This window comes from Scomber japonicus, chromosome 17 (genome assembly GCF_027409825.1).
Source record: "Scomber japonicus isolate fScoJap1 chromosome 17, fScoJap1.pri, whole genome shotgun sequence".
In the NCBI taxonomy this organism is placed as follows: Eukaryota; Metazoa; Chordata; class Actinopteri; order Scombriformes; family Scombridae; genus Scomber; species Scomber japonicus.
The window spans coordinates 9587450-9605754 of record NC_070594.1 but is presented as its reverse complement, the minus strand read 5'-3'; the positions used below and the strand labels follow the sequence as shown (position 1 = coordinate 9605754).

Below are 18305 nucleotides of genomic sequence, written 5' to 3'. Positions count from 1 at the left end.
TTTGTACAGAATCAGACAGTAAGCTCTCTGGAATCCTATAGGCTGGTAGTCATTTCTTCTAAGTACAACACAAAATAATCTTTGAAAATAATCAAAGAGCAAAGGATTAGGGTGTGCTCAAATATGATCAATGTCTTCCTATGGAACAATTTCAGATGATTTTATCACCCTGATGGCTAATGATTGGGTGCCACTCTGAACTTACACAAACCAAACAAGTGATGAGAGATGGCCCTAATCCCTTGTTGAGACTGATGAGGTCATTGGAAAATATAGTTTCACGACTGATTGAAAGTGTTCTCGTGTATGAATGCTTCATGCTATTACATGTTTGGCACTTGTTCCAAGAATAAATGGTTAGAAGATGTTAATAGCTATGCAGAGTTTGGTTACTCTGACATTGCTTCTGTGTAACCCCTCCAAGTATGTGTACAGTCTGTATATATGAATTTATGTCTATGTATAACAAGCGTGCCCCTCGACATAGGAAGGGCAGCGTGTAAAATGTCTGCAGGACCTGCAGCCAGAGGCGCAGGACTAAACCAGACTTCAGTGCCGTCTTGTCTGTCTGGAGATGTCTCTCACTTCGAGGAAATGAGTCTCTGATACACAGGCATTGCTCAAATTCCTCCCCTTGTGTCATTGCCGCTAAAGCAAATAATGGCTTAGGGGAAAGGATTCTGCCACTGAGTCAACAGATTGTTTGTGTCTTCACAGGCTCAAAGGGAACGTTTTTAGCATTGTGGAAAGGTAGGAATTTGGGGGAGTTGTTCCATTAAGCCTAACCTAGCTCATTGTGAAACCACTGAGTTTTTGATGACCTTTCTCACTGCTGTTTCCAAAATCTCTGGCTTCATGCTTAAACTTTTTGAAGGTAGTGCTTCATTTGGTGGGAGATTGTCTGGCTTCAAATACCCAGAATTTGAGTGACTTTTTTGGAAATGAGAGCAGACTGTGACTCAAACCATTGGATTAATTGGTGCATGCATGCTTGGCCTGGGCCTACCATTGACACGGGGTTTATGGGACTTGTCTGTGAGATGGTTGTATGTGAATTAATTAGGGTCAACTTTGGTCTTCCCGGAACTCAGCATGGAGGCCCGGGGGTTTTCACTCCCAACACACTATTGTCACATGTTCACAATAGAGCTGCCTGCAACAATCAATTCATAATAATTGAGTAATCCAGAGTAGCACTTCTATATTCCTTACCTTAATTAGTACTCCTCTTCTCCTTTACAAGCAGGACTTTATCCTATGTACGCTACCCGACATTCAAATAGAGGGCCCCTGTAGCCAAATGGTTATTCAGCATGCCACATATCTGCAACATCCCTGATTTGAGTCTGGCAAGAGACCTTTTGTTGCACGTTATACCCATATCTCTCTGTCTCTCTCTGTCTCTCTCTGTCTCTCTCTGTCTCTCACTCTCACTCTCTCTGTCTCTCTCTCTCTCTCTCTCTCTCTCTCTCCCCCGTCGTCTCCTGTCTGCCTTTTTGGCAGAAACTATTCAAAGAAAATGATCAAGAAGCTTCCAAAAACATTCCTGATTTTAAACCCACCCAAGAACTGTCCCAGATGACTATTGATTAGGCAAGGCTCATCTAAATTGTTGTACCTTAGATGTAAAAACTGATTTATTTCCCTTGTCAAAAATTAATAACATTCCTTTCCTATTCTTGTAATACAGCCCACATGGGACACATTATAAACACTTGATATGTGCAGAACAAAAAGCCATGTCTGAAAAAAACCCTCCAAAACAAAACAGTGAACATGTTATTGATTAAAAAGTAATTTTAGTATAAGCTTGCATTACATTCTCGTCTCGTGTAGGCCAACACGCAAAAACTGGCAAGATTTGAGCAGTTATTTCTCTTGAGGCAGGTCTCACTATCAAGTTGTCTGAATGAAAACGCTTTTACATTTTTTTGGCTTTGAATAATTTAGTTGTCTACACTGTTTCAGACAGGGAGGCTAGGGAGGAACTTTTGAGCCATTATGTCGGGTTAAATAGGTCCTTCTGACCTGAGGTCGTTATTCTAAATTGGCTAAAAGTCCCTCGTCTCCTCATCTGTCCATATTTAAACTCCCTCTGTGGCTACCACTCTCTTCATCTTCTCCCTATCGACGCACACCTTGGTAATTGGTGATGTGGACCATATGTTGGTTTTGAATGGCCTTCTGTTCTGCAGAGCTGTCCGACATACTCAAGGACATATCATAACTTTCTTATTAGGCTACCTGTCCCTTCCTGTTCTGGCGTCACAGGCAAGTGGATACAGTCTGCTAGCTCTTTCACCCTCCTATCAAACCTTTTCATCTCTTCTTCACTTCACCTGTCAAATCATCACCCCCTTGCCTCCCCCTATAGCCTAGACTCGACTCAATCGTGTGGCTGTAGTTTGGGTGTAATCAGTCAGCTTTAACTAGTGAAAATAGGATCTACAGTCTCCAAAGGAATGTCTTCACATGTATGACTGGGTGTTGTTCTGTCAGTGAGTGTAATCTTCACCATTAAGCGACCTCCTCAGACCTTATTAACGTACTGAGGGGACCTGGCAGTGGGTGACCTCTCAGCTGCGGGGTCAGTGTGTTTAAATAGAGGGGGTAGAGGAAAAGACTTGCAGGTTTAGTTAATGTGTGTGTGTTTGTGTGTTTGTCTGGGTTTCATTGGTGTTGTTGTGTATATGCGCATTTCAGCCACAAAGCTCCGAGGTCTGTTTCCAGGAGCTCCTTCTGAACGCATTCTCTGTCTGTTTCTTGTCCTCTCTGCCAATTAAAACATTTTTTTCTCTTCCATCGCTTCTTTTGCAGGCCAGTTTTTGTAAGTTGGCAAGCTGTGAATGGCTGTTTCCAAAAAGATTTTCATGGAAAGTTAGCTCTTAAGTTTTTTCCTAGGTACAGATGCAGCCATTGTAGAAGTCTTGTTTTCCACATTCCTGCGGCAGTGCTGCTGCTGATCTGTTGCTCCAGTGGAAGTCTTTGTTAAATGAAGGAAAGATATGACATTAAATGGTTTCTGATGACTTAGTGCATGAAGTGGTGAGCAGCTCTGAGCCTTGTATCAGAAGTGTCATCAAGTTCAAACCGGAGTGAAGAATGCTATAGTATCTCAGTGTTTTCAACCTATTTGTTGTTGTGTTGTAAGTTGTTTTAGACTTCCATAGCATCCATTTTTCTAGTGTGATTGTAATGATGGTTTTAAAATGCTTAAAAAACAGCACTGGTGACAGATAAATATTGTTTTTGTCTCTCCACAGGTTTGTCTGTTCCTGTGAGGAGTTTGAGAGTCTGAACGCATGAATAGATGCAGAGCATGGTCCATTGTCATCCCGCAGGTAAGACTTGCAACACTGGGTTCAAACATTCACCCATTTTGTAACCTTCAATAGTCGGATGAGCTTTTTTATACCCCTCATAAAGAGCAGTGCTTTATGAAAACATGCATAAAGATGAAGGAAAGAGTAATCAGGTAGAGAAACATGTTCCTTTAATGACAATTTCAAAGATAAAATGCATAAAATAATCATATTTTAAGGCCTACACCTGCAAAACAGTTGGGCAAGAATAATAAAAGACCTGCACCACCTGTAAGGCTGTCATCATTGTGCATATTAAAAAATCCGGGTTATCACGTACATCTTTGCGCTGTCACTACCAGATGCTTCAAATCAGCACGGACAGGGCAAAAAAAAAGTGAAGTCCGCTCACTAATTAATCTGCTCCTGCTGTTTGTGTTTATTTTGACATTAGCCTCGTGACTGTAGACAGCTGGTTAGTTAGCGTTAGCGAGAACAGACCCGAACAAAGCAGAGTCCATAAACCGTTCAGTCGACTCACCTGACTTCACCCTCTCAAGAAACACAAATCAGACATCATTTGTGAATGTTGTAATAACTCTATATTTACAACCTTTTTACCTGTCTGTCATGTAAAAACAAGGATTTGAACGAAAGCAATTATTTCAGTAAAAAAGGTCACGGCCGTCGTCTGAGATACCTTGTTATTTGTTGCTTTACGAGTGCAGCTAGGAGAACGCCACTTTGAGCACCAATACAAAGTGAAAGAGAGTTTGTATTATCTTGACAGCTGTTGGCTTTGAATGGCTGACTTGATGGATGATGGATTAATTATGAGGCGTTGTATTGAAAACAGGTTTTACGTCTTTTGTTACCCATATTTGGACCTTAGCCTCGGATGTCATTGTCAAACAACAAAGCTGTTACCCAGGGCTGAAATAGAGCTTTTAATTTGTTTAATTTTTAAGTCACCGTAAGTACTCATTAGGGTCCTGATTTTTGATGTTTATCTGATGTAATGTTGTGAAAAAGCTTTTGAAGAGAGCTTCTATTATAAACCCAACATAAAACCCTCTCTTCCCTTTTGCTTCAGTGCTATAAGGGCTAACTTACAATCAGGGGTGGCTGACGGAAAAGACAGTATCCCTTAATCACAAACAGCCTAATAAAGAAAGCATGTAAGAGAATAAGGAACTACAGAGGTAAAGCACCAGTTCCTGAGGCTGGTCCTTTCTTTTTTCTTTTTCTTTTTCTTTTTTTCCCCGTTGTGCCTCTGTCTGGCGAGTCCAGACAAGCCTCCGGTAAAAGGTGAGGATGTTTGTTCTTCACCTCGCTACAACTGGGTCAGTGAACAAGGTAAAGGTGTTTACCTACAGCTCGCAGCTCGCAGTGCCCTCACAGACCTTTTTGAGATGGATTCAAAAAACCATAGATGTCTCTCTTAATGCTAATGTGCTTTGGATTTTAATCATTTAATTCTGCCCTTTTTTTTTTACATATTTGAACTCCCATAACATGCTTGTCAGATGATTTGTGGTTACAGCGATGTGTGATGGTGTATGACTGTTCACAAATTATCCCCACCAAGAAAAATATTATGAAATGTTCAGGGTGAACTCTGTTCCCTTTCGCCTCTTCCAACACATGACTTCATGTTGAAGTATAAATCTTAAGCTCAGTGCAGCCTTGCATGTACAGGTAATCACGAGCACACACACACAAACACACACACACACAGACACACACACACACACACACGGACAGACAGACTCCCTAACACTCACTCAATCTGTCTTTGCCCTGACCTGCCGTCCCTGCTCATTCCTTAACATTGGCTGCCTTGTCATGTTCAGATGTAGCAAAGACAAACTGTTGTGTGTGTGTGTGTGTGTGTGTGTGTGTGTGTGTTGTGTGTGTTGTGTGTATCATGTTTGTGTGTGTGTGTGTGTGTTTGTGTGTGTGCACCTATGCATATAATTGGTGCATTTACTGTATTTCTTCAGCAACATGTGGATATGTTTGCCAGTGTACATGTGCAAAAGCTTGGCTGCGTCATATGTGCGTGCATGGATTAATTTATTATTATTTGTGTGTGCGTGCGTGTGTGTGTGTGTGCGTGTGTGTGTGTGTGTGTGTATAATCATGGGTGAATTTGGAGCACAGCTAAAGGAGCAGCTGTGGCTGCTTTGTAACATGCACAGCGTCTGTTGTTGATTGTGCTGGACTGAAGGCTTCAGCGCTGCCCGGCCCAGCTTCTCCTGCCTGCAGCTGCCTGGACTCTCCCTGTAATAGCTAGACTTCAGAGGCTTTGAAAAGCTTTTTAGAGCCCTGGAGGAAGTAAACACTGACCTTAGTCCAGGGCTAACTCCATTCAAGCCAGGCCACAAAGTGGAAATCTGCAAATAATAATGGTTAATTATTTAATTTTTTGGATGACATGTGGTACTCTGCAGTTTTTGCCTGAAATATTGGCTGTATTTATACTCTACTTGAATCATTTTCCTCTGCATGCGTTCTCCCCTGCGAGTGTCATCGTTTCCTGCAGGAAATTGTGGTCATAATCGAGTAGACCAAAATTACAGTGGTGGTTACATGAGGGAAGTAATTTGAGGTACTTGGTTAAAGAGCTAAAAATAAACGTGTTCAACAAATTCTACTAGCATTAATGTCGGATTAGTACAAGTCAACTTGTAGGGATGCAACGCTGTATTGGTGTCTGCACTGAAGCGGATTGGCTATGATGGGGCCGATCCACATTAAAAATTGTGACTTTGTTAACTTCAGTTTGAAATTCAGTGTTTCTGTCACTGATTATACATTGATTCAGTCACGCTGGGCCGCCTACTCGTAGTGCCATGCCAAGTTAGCTTACATGAAGATTATTCCAAAAAGTTCAATGTGGTGAAACAGATTTTAAATTCAGGAAAAATTAACACTGGTATCACTGGTATTGGTACTTTGGTATAGCAGAAATAAAGGGGTCCCTGTTTGTTATGTTCATTATTTTTTAAATGGCCAGTGTATTGTTATTTTAATTGTAAAAAAAAAAACCTCATTATTATTATAAGCCTGGAAAATCCAGTATCAATTACGCTATACTAGAAATCGGACCAGCTGTCACCACTGTCACAACACTAGCTGAGGTGTTGAATGTGTAAAAAGTAAAAGAAGGTGATGCATGGTGCAGGAGAGAGAGAGGGAGAGAGGATTAAGCACATGGGCCAGTTTTTATAGGTGGACCAAATGATGGCTGATGACCCTCCACTGTCAGCCACTATGTTGAGCTTGATAAGGGCAGCCTCTTAGACAGTGGGGGTGTATATTGTGCAGCATCTGTCACACTTTTGAGAATTAGAAGCAGTCAACAGATGTCAAATTGATATAATCAACACATAAAATACTTACTAAATACTTTTGAAGAATGTGGTTGCTTCTATTTCTCAAGGCTTCTTTTCTCCAAACTGTTTAGCTCCACCTTTACATTTTTTGGCTTTTTGATTCTTGTAAAACGAGTCAGTTACGGTCCATTGCTCATTGGGTCAGTGTGTTAAAACAATTTTTTAAGATGTTTCCACAGTAACAGTAGAAGAGGAGGGTAGAGTTGGCAGTTGTAGCAGGTAACCAAATGTGTTTGGCTTGTAGAAAGAGACATGGAGATAAATATGAGGGAGATGACAGGCACCCAGATTTATTGATTGTTGATTGAAAACCCTCAGGGAGATGAAGCATTCAGGACGGATTTCGTGATTTATACTAATGTTTCTGAGCTCGCTGACTCAAACAAGTATGCCACTAACGAGGGACTGATCCGCCCTCCTGCTTATTCTACGCCAGCAGCTGTGTTGACTGTCTCATGCATGGGAACTCTTGATTACTAGCTTGACTGTACATTTGGGCTGAGTCTGGCTGCCAGCTCATTGTGCCTCCCTCCCCAACACACACACACACACAAAACATACCAACCTTGACTTTGATCGTGGAGAGTTGTAAATAACTGCTGCTCTACAATCCAAGGCCTCAGGTTATCCACCAGGCTTTATTAGCCTAATGAACGGGTTCAGGGATGTTTATCTATACTACGGTACATCTGTCTGAAGATGCCTCTGGCAGCCGTTTCATGTCCAAAAAAACCTCATGTTGACAGACAATGGCATGCTGTTGCTTCATTAGAAGCTTCAGCTGCAATGGTGCGGGATGATGTCTTCATTAAAGTTTATGATATGTTGATTTTAATAATCTGTTTTGTTTCTTGACGTGATTGTTAGGGAGGCGTCGGGGAAAACACCACTTGCACTCAGACTCTCATTATTGTCAATCCATCCGTGTACAAGTATACATTTGGGATGAAATATAGTTTCCCGGGAGCCTGTAGTGCAACAGTTGAACATAAGACATAAAATACACAACGTAAAACACAAGGACATAAACTGAACAAATCTGTTCATGACCTAATAGTGCAAGAGAGGAAGACTACAGTGCGGAAACGATGTGGACTTGAAGAAAAGACAATGTAAACTATAAGGCAAAGACTGTGGTGCAAGAGAATGATGTAAACCTATATAATAAAACATAGTAAACTGATTTGAAGTGCAGTGTTTTTAGTATCTCTGTAAGTTTTACCAAAAGGTTGTGTGGGTGGAGAGGAGGCAGCAGGGAGTTGAGGAGTCTGACTGCCTGAGGGAAGAAGCTGTTACAGAGTCAGGAAGTTGCACGATGAGTACAATGTCTGTGGTAAAGTTCGATGTTCGAGGTTTCGAGGATCCTCTCAGCTGTCCTCACTATCCGCTGTAGGGATTTTTGGTCAGTGATGCTGTATTTCCCAAACCAGACAGGATGCTCTCTATGGTTTGTCTGTAGAAGCGGGTGAGGATGGGAGAAGGGAAGATGGCCTTTTCGAAGGAAGTAGAGGCACTGCTTGGCTCTCTTGGTGATGACAGTGTTTTTAGTCTATATGAGGACATGGGTGTAATGGGTATTGAATAAAGTACTCAACTGGTATCAGTATCACTGTAAGGGATTTGGATTGGTACTGGTATCACCAGTTGTCCAGTTGGGGCATTAGGCGAATTGTGGTGGGTTGAGTTGTTTCAGGATTTGGGACTTAATGTGTTTTGGTATCAGCTTCTCAAAGCACTTTGCAATGATCGGCATCAGCTCTAAAGACCGGTAGTCATTGAAACTGAACACAGTTGATTTCTTTGGCAGAGGGGAGATCTTGGTTGCTTTGCGGCTGTTGGGAACAACGGCGGTGCTCTGGGATCTGTTGAAGACTACTGTTGGATTGTTAGATTTACACTCTATAAGCACTCAACCAGGTATGTTGTCAGACTTGGCAGCTTTGCCTGCGTCCACTTTGCATTGAATCCTCCTGACATCAACTGTAGATAGACAGATGCTTTGGTCACACGGTGGAGGGGTGGCTTCTTCACGGGTTCGATGTTTGGTGCCTCAAAGCGTGCATAGAAGCCATTCAACACATCAGGCAGAGAAGATTTGCTGCTACATATCTGGGTTGTTTGTTTGCTAGACAGCGATGACTTGCATATAACAAGATTCAGGTGTAGTCAAATGACATCAGCACATAAACTCAGTTGGAGGCGGCTCTCCTGCCAAAATATGATTTTACTTGAAATGTCTCCATGGTGTGATTTATAACCAACCTCGCTTGGAATAATGGAAAAAAATATTAACATCAAGGGACAATAAATGTGATGAAAAACTGCCTATGTCAAAACATTTTGGAGGACCGAGTGGAATCCTGCTTAGTGATCAATAACAGATGCTTTTTAAAAATCCTAGACTTAATTTTCCAAAGATTTGAAACTTGTTGAAATGGATATATGGCCACTAAACATTTGATTTATCTGATTTTAGTTGAGCAAAAAAAATACAATTCTGCCTTGTCAGTATTCAAGACATCAAATGTTTTATTACTATAATAATAATAATACTAATAATAACATAATTAACCTCTGAAAGCTCAATTTGTTGAAATGGACCTGCCCAAAAAGAAAATGACCAAACCAGCATTTAAAAGCTGTTTAAAATCTTAATTGCTAATTTAACAAATTATTTTTTCTTCTATTACGGTTCAGCCTGCTTTTTGAAAGGTAAATGCTGATATTCAGAATGGAGGATGTGAGAGGAACCATTAATTATTTTTTGTGACTCACTAAGTGCAGACTGCTGATATATAACCTGGTGAGAGAATGCTGTTCTTTCCTCCCTACAACCTTCATAGCAGTCGGAGAGGTTGCTTCATGCTCCATGAATACCAAACCTGATTAAAATCTCTGTGTTTGACTCATAGAACAGAAACATGATTCTCTTGTCAACATTGTAGAGTTTAAACCTTCTTAAAAACGACTTTGCTGTAGCTGAGAACAAAGACTTTGGGCATGGCAGGTAAGGGAGTTCTCAATGTGTGCACCAAGGTTGTTAAAAGAACCTTGACCTGATTAACGGGGGAGTGTTATGAATAGGGTTGCAATGGGAGGGGGGAGGGGGGTAACAACAAAATCAGATTCCGATTTTGTTTTTATGTAAAGCACATTGAGTTGAATGTGCTAAATAAAGCTGCCTTGCCTTGCCTCACTTTGCACTGCCTCCGATCTGTGCCTAACATATGAAAGAGGGCTACATCACATTTAAAAAGCCATATTTAGTGAAATCAATCACCTACCTGAATGTCCAATTTGAGTTATATATATGGGAAAAATGTAGATTTGTACTCCTTACCTGCAGTATGAACAATGACTTCAGGTTGAATACATTGACCCCTTACATTACTGTCTTTTATAATACAGTAGCTCACAACCCAAGTCTAAAAACACTTAAGTCTTCTCTCATAGATCCACAGTATTCAGTTTCAGCAGTCTCATGTATAATTCAACCCATAGTCTGAGAAACGTTTGCTTTGAGTTCACCAACTCTCTGTTCATTTCCAAGCCTCTCCATGACAGGAAACAGATCTTATAACCAAGGAACGGGGAGAGGAAATGATAAATGAAGGAAAGGCACGGACGCACAGCTTCAGATCAATGCAAATCTGAGCTCTGTTTATTGTTAAAGGTGCTGAGGTTTTGTTAGAGAGAAAAGACTGGCCTTGATCATGGTAGTAGGAAGCCTGACCTGTGTAGGTCTGTGTTTGACACCTGGCTTGGCCGTCCCAGTGTGTCAGCGTGTACATGAAAGATAGTTTTCACTGTAATAGATATCCAAACATGTCTAGATCTTTCTCCTCATTGACTTTTAATAGGGAGCTTGTTTCTTTGGTCTGTTGGGGACAGTTGGGACACTTTGGGGGAAGGTAAGGAGGTCCGATTGAGGTCTAGGGCTTGAACCCTGAAGCTTAGTCTAGTGAGGATTTACTCATGTTCTTTGTAACTGGATTTCCCACAGACTACTACCAGAAACGCTTCTTTTAAAAATGTTTTTCATCCCCCCAACCCCTTCCCATTTCGTAAAGAACTGTAACTAAACAAATATTGCCGCTTTTGACATAGACAATTTAAATTTGGCTGCCCCCGGAAAGTCCTGTTTTTTGTTCTGCCTCGGAAAAATGACTATTGGATTTCTTTTGTCAAGAAGTGGTTAAGTGGGGAGATAAAGCCTGGAGGGACATGTGTATTCATAACACCAGTGCCTCTTTTCTTTTAGTCCGCATTGTCTGGTGTTGTGGATCCTCTTTGCTCTATTGTCTTGTGAGTTTCCACTGGTGGTCTGTCATGTAAACAGCTCTCGAAAGGGGGGGGGGCCTTCTCCAATCTCCTTTTCAAAAGCACTCTCCTCTTCCTCTTCTTCTTTTTTCTCGACCTGTGTCTCTTTCTGTGGTCGTCTTCTTGACTATCTGCCTGTCTCTTCTCCCCGTCCCCTTTCTTTCTGTTTCTCTGTCTCCATCACACACCCACCCACTCACACACACATCTCCACTCTCTTACCATTACTCCCAGTGGATGCGTCCCAATGCAAAGCTAAATAGTGTATTGGGGTTTTTTAGGTGCCAGTGGGGAAGGAAGGACCCTGCTGGCTTGTCAGCGTCTCTGACCCCTCTGTCACAATGGGTCCCTCTCCCCTCCCACTCATTTCCCTGCCAAGCTGGGAAGAGTAAATATTTATCAGCCCCCACAACAATGGCCAGCTCGGAGGAGAAAGGGACTTTGACCAGAGCTCATGCAAAGGCCTGTAGGCAAGGCTGGTGTCAGTCAGGGCCTAGAAATGGGTTGCAGGAAGATAAAGATGAAGACTGAAGAGTTATTTTGGAGACGTAGATTCCAGTTGGTGTCTCTGTTACATTATTGGCACTTTGAATTGGGCTGAATGAAAGACCAGTTTCTTTACACAGAAGTTGACTGTCAATGCAAACCTGAATCTTGAGAAATAATAATTGCAGTATGAGTCAAATGACCTCAAATTATATTCAGTATTTGAATTATTCATAATTTTTACTCTTTAGCATGAATGCCTGTTAACTGAATGCACTGTTTAGACATAAATTAAGCTTTTGCCATTCTGCACATTTACAGCCACATTGCCAATAAGCATCAGTTAATTAATGTGTACTAAACATCCAATCTGTTTGGTGACTAATGAGAGAGAAACTAAGACCAAGGAAATAAATGAGCAAACTAAGTAAAGGAACACAAATTGAAGTCATTTAATGTCTACAGCCTTGCTAGCAGCTCAGTGGGGCTGTATTTAGGTACATTGGTAGCTAGCTAGCATGCTGGTGTTTAGCGCTGTTTACCACATTCACCATCTTAACCATGCTAACAGTTGCTCCCTAGCTGAGGCTTACAGGAATGGTGGTAGTTTTGCAGGTAAACAAAAGTATTGGACAAATTAAGATTTCACCCTCATAATGGTATGTAGTTGAAACGTCAGGGGATCACTAAAGTCAGAGGGATTTATTGTCCGATATATCTGTGTAAAAATGATCTGCCTATCCATGCTATAGATGTTGGCTTGGGCTGGGATAGGAGGAATATGTCACTAGAGGAAAAGTCAGTTAATCACCAATGTGAGCAGGATACAACCCCTGGAGACCATGGCAATCCATCCAATAGCTGTTGGAATATCTATAAGAAAAGAGTAGACAAAAAGTGAGATTTGATCAGTTATTGGTTAAAGCTGATGAGTAAAATAAGTTATGAGCTGTCTCTATTTCCCGCCATGCAGAAACATCCCGTCTCCTTCGACTCTCCTTTTTTTTTTAGTGAGCTTCATGCGTATGAAACTTCCCTACAGTACATCACAATTAATAGCCACATGTTAAAGAAAGAGGGCTTGACTGCAGCTATATGGAAACAGACGGCGCTAAAGAGGGTCTTTGTTCTCTGTGTCATGTGCCACCGCTGTCAGAGGGACGTTAACAGCCCATCGGCAAGGCGGGGCGGAGCGAATTGATGGCAGATAGATTATCGAGCAGTACATGTGTTAGCAGAGAAGACAATAAAAAAGAAAGGAGGCTATACTGAAATATGGATTAAAAAAAAAAAGATGTGATTTGCAGCACTTAACATATGTTCGGGTTGCAGTATAGTTGCAGCTGTAAAAAGATGAAGCAAAAATACTTTAAATCTATTCTGCACATGTCATGTAATACACAATCAAGGAAACACCTGCTTAAGTAACTTACATAGAGTATATTACTAGCAGGTGCTTCCACACATGTTCACATTCTGGGATAATTAGGCAGTTAAACATTCCTTATGGTCATGTACTGTATATAAATGTTGGATGGACACAGTCGCTAAATGTTTCAGCTGTTGTGGCTCAGAAGAAGATTTTGCTTAATCTTCTGATGTTGCAGTAAGAATAAAAAGATTGAGGTCAAGTCTGAAAAAAGCAGAAAGTTGGAACGAACAAAGTTAATGGTGTTGGGATATCTGTATTTCATGAGAATGTAAGAAGAAGACTAACACCAGTCAAGTCTAATTTATGAGCAGGAAGTTTCATCTAGAGCAAGCTGTGGTCACGCTGCAAGTTCAAAATCCCCCCGTAATACAGTCCCTTGCAAGGGAAGTGTTGCAGAGAAAACTGATGTAGTGTTGCACCATAGAATCATTAAATAGCTTCACTTTTCTACTCCTTAAAAATACACATGCGCCCATAATTTTTTGTGTTATCTCAACTCTTACCTGTCGTGGTTCAATTTAGCACACCTCCTTTACGTTCTTCGCTATGAATCGAGGCAGCAACCAAATCAAATCGAGGACATTAGCTTGCTGGCACACACTCCCGCTTCTCCGAAAGGCCTGAATAATCGGCGCAATAAGATTAGTTTTGGCAGCAATCCATAATGAGACACTAACATGTCAGATATGGTGTGAAATAGCGGGGGGTGTTGGAGGGGAGGGGGTGTTGGAGGGTTGGCGGAGACGAGGCTGCTGCCTGCCAGAGATCTGCATGTTTATGAGACATTTGACTTTGAACTCTGTGGTTTTTTTTAAGGCTCTGTGTTGCAGAGTACGTTAATTGGATGTGGTTAGATCTTTGTGTATGTTTTATGCTTCTATGCATGAAAATATCTTTCATAAACCAGATGACTCCTGTACATGCAGAGTTATACATTTATGGAAAACCCTATAACTGTAACAATAGAGATGTAGTAATACCATTTTTACAGCAATGGGAGTGTTGAATACTCCTTCCTGTAATTTTAAGGAAGTATATCAACCCAGTTTATTGATGAATTTTAAGATTAAAAGATAATAAACATTTTAAAAAGGACACAAAGTGCACTTTACATTTATCTGGGAAACCAAGTCTCCGTTGTTAAGATGGAGATTTATATTTAAAGCACACGTCATTGAAACACCGATACAGAAAAAAATCCACATGGACTAATAAAAGTAAGAGCTTTAGTCGAGTCACTCTGAACTTGTATTTGGCGTGTTTCCAAAGGCAATGGGTGCAAAAGGCAATGACTCTCAATGGGCTGGACAGAAATGATTCAGACAATGGAATCCAAAACTAAACACAACCTCTGGCACTCCTTTTTCAAAAGCCTAATAATACATTGTCCTAAATTAAAAGGTGAATGGAGAGATTACACTTGTAGTATGTAGTAGTCTAGTACTCAGACTTTGGGGGTCTAATTGTCTGTCTCTGAACCCCTGTTTCTGTTTGTTACCTGAAAAACTAAATATATCATTTTCCTCACTTTTAATTTGAAAAATTAGTCATTTATAAAAACAACCTCGTTATTTGAGTACAGTCTAGACCTGCTATATTAAAAGTGCCCCGAGATAGCATCTGTTATGATTTGGCACTATATAACTAAGATTATGGATGAGGTTTTGGTTTGATTTTCCAAAATAAACCGGCCCAAACTAAAAATCCTCACCAAATCATATTAAAATAGATTATCAGCACTACTATTGTAATCAATGCTACTTGAAAGGTGTTACAGGTGCCAAACAGGTGCTTCCCAATGAGTCAGTACAGACATGATGAATCAGACCAATAAATAAGATAATCATTAATCACTGCTCTCCATTTGTTAAGGATGCACATACCTATGAAGATTATCTACAATTTAGCATGAACGGAAGAGTGCAATTACTATATGCATTAGTATAATGTTGTTGGCACGTTGTGAATGAAATCGAAGCCGTACAATGTGGAAAACATCATCAACAAACAGTCTTGGCAGACGTGTGTGCATTCAGAGATCAGATTCAGAGGTTATATTTCTTTCCAAGCCTCCTGGAAGCAATCGGCCTGTCTACCCATTGTGCAAATAATATACAACAGGTAATTCTGAAATATGCAACAAAATTATATTAAAAAAACACAAGTAGTCATGTTAACCAATTGCAGGCCATGTTATTTTCAATGTTCTGACTGGAGGCCGGTGCACACCTCAGTAATCACAGCCAAATATGGGACTTTTCACCATATTATCTATGAAAACACACCAACTTCAGGTCAATTTAAGTTGTGCTATCCAGCCATCTTCAGACTTTGTAGAGCTGGATCAGCACCAGCCCCAAAACTACAGATAGCACCGGTGTACCTCTGGTCCTCCCAACATTATGCATTTTGGGCTCCCCTAAAAGGTATAATGACCTAAAGTATGATGTAATTCCATAAGCCTGTCACTAATAATTTCCCCCTCATATTTAATGACTGTGAGATTAATGCCAGACCAAGACTGGGCCCCCGTCATTTGCAGGGCGTGGAGTGTTTTTTTCCCCCTCGTCTGCTTTTATAGCAATTTTACACTGTTTATAAATATTTATGGACATATACAGACAGCTAATAAAGTCAGCATTGGCTAAAGGAAACTGAACAACTTTCCACTTATTTTCATTTTTTGAGCATTAGTGTTGCCTCGCTTCCCCGTGCCAAAAAGCTGTACCCACCATTAGAGTCATGATAATAACAACTTGTTTTCTCACACAAGAAAGAAAAGAAAAATTGCACGCAGGTTCCTCGGTCCAATAAGTCTGCGTGAACATGCCCCGGCTGATACAAACATACCCTCATGTGTCCGCCGCTCATGTCTGCTCTGCATGTGGTGGCATGGACGGTCGGGGCTTGGGCGGAGGGACGTCGAGCAGACAAATACACACCTGTACACGCCCGCACTGTATTCACACAGTCATTTGCACACACACATATACACACACGCCGCTGTGTCACAAACACCTGTACACACATAGACACCTGCAGACCCTTTTTCTTCTCTTGTGGTACTGTATCAGTTTCCCGTTTGATGTGGAGTTTGTTTTTGCTTGTCGGGCCTCAGTGGCCACGAAGGATTCAGATGTTGTGTGAAGAAGACGAGCTGTCATGATGAGAAAGGGGGCACTGGTATTGTTTACCCTTTTTAAATGGTATCTTTCATGACCAGAGGAATTTCATACAGTAGAGTAAGGAATGGGGAAAAATGGCAACAACTCTCATTTTCTCTTAATAATGTCTCGAGCGAAGTTTGCACAAATTTGTAACGAATTTGCAGAAAAACTTTGAAAGAAAATGCAAGTTTCCTTACACCACTGAAATTCAAATATTAGGAGTTGAGCTCATCAAGTTACACACTTAATGGCACTAATTCTTCTGTCTGGTGCCAATAAATGATTGCACAAGAAGAAGGCGCAAACAGATGGTGTGTATAAGGGTGTTTTCAAACCTAAAGTGTGTTTGCTTTGGGCTGAATCAGTGGATGAGTTGGTAGAATGCGTGCATGTTCACCATTGATTCGTTGTGTCTGAGTTGGGAACAACAACATGAACCCAAGAAGAAGGTCCTGGAGTAGCTCTTCTGGCCAAATACAACGTTCTTCAGTACCCTAGTCCACCTTGGACCTCAATTCATGCTCCAGCTAGCCGCTACCAACTGTTAAATTCACTCATCTGCATCCCAGCATGCAAAGCACACCTGGCTACAGGAGTCATTCCACCAGTTCGTTTGGGATTGGACTGAGACCACATCCACTAAATGGTTTTGGTGTGGTTGTTTTGGCCCACACCCGACTACAATTACTGTTGTGGCTTAATGAATCGCATTAAGTGGGAAAACAAACCAGAGTCAGATTCAACCAGTCAAAAAAAGCACAGGTCTGCACCAGTCAAATCTCAACAGTGTAAAACATGATGGAAATATACCATATATGTTTGTTTTTATATGTACATTTGAAGAGCATTACAGTTTCTTCATTCGTCCACACCGATCTGCCAGTTGTTGTCTTAATCTGGATATACACTGTGCAATATTAGGCTGTCCTAGATGAAAGATGACTAATGTGAAAGAAACCTGCCGATATCTTGTCATGACTCCAAAACGGTGGTCCTACATCACACTGTGAGAGGTTCAAAGATGGCTGTTGTCCAGTCAAGCAACCAAACTAGCCTGCGACAAAATTCAGTCAGAAATTTAGCTACAATCTACATCAACCAACCAACCAATAGGAATGTAGAGTCAAATGATGCATTGATTAATGCAACACTAGCGCTAAACCCAACAATGGAGATAAAATAAGCAAAACGAAATGTTTGGGTTTCCAACAAAGAAGAAAATCTTGAGTTGTGGCAAGAGAAGCCATTATAGCGCCACAGATGGATGACACACGCTGATGACATTTTCTTGTCTATTGACTTGCAAACGAAGCCTACGATTCAGTCAGTGTGATCATCGTATAGTCTACATACATTAAACTTGATGCCAGACCCAAGTTTATGAGATCCATGTCACGCAGTAAACTCATAAGATTAGTGAAGTCTGACAGTCTGTAGGTGCCGTTAAGAGCAGTAAAATCTTGACTGAATTTAAGTCACAAACTTTATGTACATCATGATTTATTCACTTTTTTTCCATTGCACTACCATCTTAGCCAATCATGAATACTCTTTCTGCACCTTTTTTTCAAATTTCTGTCTTTTAAGTGCGAAATGAAAATGCACTTGAACAGGTGGGTGAAAACACACTTTCTGTCTCCACTTTCTCTCTTTCTCTCATATGCCTACACGCTCATTCACCGCTCTCTATCTGCAGTATTGGAGCCATCTGTCTCTGTGTGTGTGTGTGTGTGTGTGTGTGCACATGTGTGTCGGTGTAAGAGACAGGAGTACATTTATGGGATTATTTCTAGGGTCCATTTGTCAAAGCGCACATTTATCATGGAGCCCACTGGTGTCAGACCTGCTGCTTTCCCACCACGTCTCTATTACGCTCTGCTGGTACTCGCTTAGACACTCAACACCTGACCCGACACATACACACACAGAAAAATGCAAACACACATGCACATACACACACACACACACACACGTTTACACACAACAAACTTTCCACTACCCAGACCGGAAAGATAAATGAATTGACAGAGATGACCCCGAGTGAGAGACAGTTCACAGACCTACTCCGAAAGTCAAGAGGAATTCTCCGTATTTTTTTTTCTAAGTCATTTTCTCATTTTCCATTTTCTTTATTTTCTCATGCTGATTCAGGATCCTAAATGCACCACAGGCTTGTTTGCATTCAGTCCCTGCAGTGCAT

At 41.0% G+C, this 18305-nt stretch overlaps 1 protein-coding gene across 2 annotated transcripts in view; it reads left to right on the top strand.

Annotated features, from left to right (window-relative positions):
- disp1 (dispatched homolog 1 (Drosophila)) overlaps positions 1–18305 on the top strand; it is a 93410-nt gene that overhangs the window by 25622 nt on the left and 49483 nt on the right. For both annotated transcript variants that reach the window (XM_053336842.1, XM_053336843.1), the window contains one exon: positions 3264–3341. The gene's annotated coding sequence lies outside the window, so the exon portion shown is untranslated. The remainder of the gene's footprint in view (positions 1–3263; positions 3342–18305) is intronic.